The sequence below is a fragment of the Octopus bimaculoides genome, chromosome 16 (assembly GCF_001194135.2).
Source record: "Octopus bimaculoides isolate UCB-OBI-ISO-001 chromosome 16, ASM119413v2, whole genome shotgun sequence".
NCBI classification, from domain to species: domain Eukaryota; kingdom Metazoa; phylum Mollusca; class Cephalopoda; order Octopoda; family Octopodidae; genus Octopus; species Octopus bimaculoides.
The window spans coordinates 43,752,426-43,756,159 of record NC_068996.1 but is presented as its reverse complement, the minus strand read 5'-3'; the positions used below and the strand labels follow the sequence as shown (position 1 = coordinate 43,756,159).

Here is a 3,734-nt window from a genome sequence, read left to right as displayed (position 1 = left end):
TATATATAATAAAAGCGATAAAGTGACACTCAGTCTATTTACTTGTACTTTGAGCCTCCCCTACTGTACTACACAAAATATGGAACTACATATCGGAAAAGTTATACATACATACATACATACATACATACATACATACATACATGCATACATTTAATGAAGTAGAACCTCGCAGTACGAGTGTACTGTTGTACGAGTAATTTACTGTACGAGCCGAGGTTGTACGAGCCGCACTGATCCCAAAAGACTGTGAGCATCAACTTGCCTGCTGAGGACTGGACACGAGCCTTCTTTGGAGGTGGTGAGTCATCATGCTTTCATTGTCTCAAGATCATAGTCATGGACCCATGCTTCATCCTGCATGATGAGTCTGCCTTAAAAATCCTCGTTTTCTTGGCACATTGCCAAAAGAGCCTGGGGGCAATTGATTCGTTCCTGTTTCTGAAAAGGTTTGAGCATCCCAGGAATCCATCGTGAATGAGTGTTTTCCACGGATCCTACACTTCATTTCCTGAGCTACTTGCCGAATAGTTATGCGGTGATTCTCCAAAATGGCGGCTTCTACTTCATGGATGTTGTCGTCATAAGAAGCAGAATGTAGTCGTCCAGAAATATGAGCAGTTTCCAGCAATGTCTGCCCACATTTGAACTGGCGATTCCAGTGCTTGCCTACACCGTATGATGGTGCATCGTCACCATAAACTGCTTTCCTCTCATCGAAAGTCTCTTTTAGTGTACGGCCTTTCAAATGTAAGAATCTGATCAATGATCTTCATTCAACTGCATCCATTAATAATATCTTAGTCCACTTCATCAGCCGTAAAAGAAGAAAACGGTTATTAGTGGAAAGCCACAATTCGCAATGTGACATGTAGAGACATGTATAATTATACCTGTACAAGTTCCGTCTCCTGCAATAACCGGAAGTGGGTCAGGGGAAATCTTTAATGAACACCCCTCGTATGTGTATATATCATATATTACGTGTGTGTGTATATATGTATACATTATATATTATGTATGTATATATATGTCCTATATATGTACATATATATATTATGTATTGTGTATGCATATATATATATATATATATATATATATATATATATATATGTATGTATTATATTTAGAATATATCTACATACATACATGAATATATATACAGATATATGTTTGTATATGTAAGTATGGGTGTGACAGTGTCTGTGCATGAGTGTTTGTCAATGTGAGAATGTGAGTGTGTAAAACGGAAAATCGGTTCCACAGCAACATTACCCTGAGGTATTTTTGCCTCGACATGGTTACGTCCCTTTATGCTGCAGACGACCTTAATATATTTTCCTTTTCGTGCTTTGATAAAATAAGTATCGGGCAAAACACTGGTCTTGATAGAAACAATTAAACGCTTGAAGATCATGGCGTCCCAGTATGACCGAAATCTTAAACTAATACAAGTAAAGGCGTTACTTCAGCATGTTGTCTACCGCAATATCCATTGCCTACGTTGTGAAATTATCTGACTTTGATTTAGGGCTAAGGTTTAGGATTCGGGTTAGGGCAAGAGTTAGGGTTAGACTGGTCGCTAAAGTGTAAATGTCTATGTAAACGGCACTCCAAAATGGCGCCTAAATAAATTTATAAAGTAAAATATAATAAATGCTTTACCTTCGAAATTTATGCGTTTGAATAAAGAATTTGCTTTATATCCAACAGTTTGTGAAATTTATTTACAAAACTTGTCACTTAATTAGCTTTCAGTGTCACCTGAAACATAAAACAAATGCAGAAATGAAACGATGAGGAAAACAATACATCAAAAATGCTTTAACATTTTACATTAACAATTTGTTAAAGAAATTTATTAAAACTGTTAATTAAGAAACGCGCATAATTGACTTAATTTATATAATGAGTACCTGTTTTTTCCCCATTTTACGAGATACCGTTTACTTTGTGTTTGCAAGTTAATGAGAAATAGTCTCTGTCTACGTGGTATTTCAACCAGTTAGAAATAGTTACTAAATCCCACTTAAAGCGTACTTTGCCTTCTATAAAACTAAGGTCACATTGGATAATGTGTAAACAGTTCCTCTCAAAAGGACTGGATAATGTAGTGTAGTGCTTCGTAGCCGGTATGCTGCGACACACTGCTGTTAGGTGTGCCGCAGTGTAACCTAAATGTAATTTTTTTCCCTGTACTTTTAGTTATATTTTTAGTTCAGGTGTGCCGCAGAATTTTGAAAAGAATATAAGGCGGCGGACTGGCAGAAACTTTAGCATGCCGGGCAAAATGCTTAGCGTATTTAGTCTGTCTTTACGTTTTGAGTTCAAATTCCGCAGAGGTCGACTTTGCCTTTCATCCTTTCGGGGTCGATAAATTAAGTACCACTTGCGTATTGAGGTCGATCTAATCGACTGGCCCCCTCCGCCAAAATTTCGGGCCTTGTGCCTGGAGTAGAAAAGAATTTTGAAAAGAATATATGTACTGCAAACGAAAAAAGGTTGCGGAGCACCGGTGTAGTGTCAGCTTGAATCAAATGTTTCGACCTAAAGGTTATTTCATCAGGACTGAGAACTACGGCTAAACAAAGGAACGTTGTGCTTATTTGAGGGGCTTCTTGTTTCTCAATTAATAAATTGCTTTTTTAATGAATGGCTTATGAGACTCGAATGAGTGTCCTATTCGAGTCTTAGATAATCTTGTGAGATTGTATTTAATAAGGGCACGAGTCATGAAATTAGGGAGACGGGGATTAATCAACTGAATCGACCCAAGTACTTGCCCTGTGATTTATCTTATCGATGAAAAGTAATTTTAACATCGGCGGAGTCTCTATCTACTCAGAATGGAAAAAAGTCAAAACAAAAACTACAAAACACATTGTCCAAAAAAACTCTAATGATTCTATCTTTTCTACATTTCCAGATTCGTCACTTAGAGCTATTTAGTTAAACAATGAGACACAAGTTGATGAGCGACAGATAAAATATTATACACATTTACCGAATATTTAAGATAACGAGCTCATCTATGAGAACCGTAAATTGATTCAGCTAGTTGACATTTTTCACTTGCGGTATATTTTTTTGTTTGTTTGTTTATTTTCATGTTTGCATATTCCTGCAAAATAAACGAGTACTAATTGCATCTAAACGAATGTTTGCATACAAATAAATATCAGTCGTTGTTATTGATGTTGCTGTTGCTGTTGTTATTATTGTCATTATCATAAGCCAGTGAAATAGTAGAACCGTTATCGTGTGGACAAAATGCTTAGCTCAAAATAACTACCAGTCAATTACTAGGATGTAATCAATTAACCCTCCCTTAAAATTGTTACTCTTGTGCTAAAATTCGGAACTATTATTATTATTATTATTATTATTATTATTATTATTATTATTATTGTTCAGTAGTTTTATTTTTATAACGTGTTTTCACTTCACTACCGAGCGCAGCTCTGTGCGCCTTGGGTATGTGCTGTGGTTTGCTGTGATGTTCTTATGGTTACTGTATTGAAAGTGTTTTGCGTAGGATGTGTGCAGTGCCCAGTAGTTCAATTTTCTGTATCTTATATATATTTGTAAGTCCTGGTGTTTTTGTTATGTATTTGTCTGAATATTTTTTTATTATACCTAAGGCACCTACTATGATAGGAATTTTCTGTTTTTAGATTCCACATTCGAGTTACCTCTATTTCCAGGTCTTTGTATTTTGAAAATTTTTCCATTTC

General features: G+C 35.8%; 1 protein-coding gene and 1 long non-coding RNA gene across 2 annotated transcripts in view; one reads left to right on the top strand and one right to left on the bottom strand.

Annotated features, from left to right (window-relative positions):
- Positions 1-3,734, bottom strand: part of LOC106883329 (transient-receptor-potential-like protein) — a 179,707-nt gene that overhangs the window by 116,871 nt on the left and 59,102 nt on the right. Inside the window, exon 3 of the mRNA XM_052973725.1 lies at positions 1,666-1,764. The gene's annotated coding sequence lies outside the window, so the exon portion shown is untranslated. The remainder of the gene's footprint in view (positions 1-1,665; positions 1,765-3,734) is intronic.
- LOC128249628 (uncharacterized) overlaps positions 1-3,734 on the top strand; it is an 85,364-nt gene that overhangs the window by 56,754 nt on the left and 24,876 nt on the right. The gene's annotated exons all lie outside the window — the stretch shown is intronic.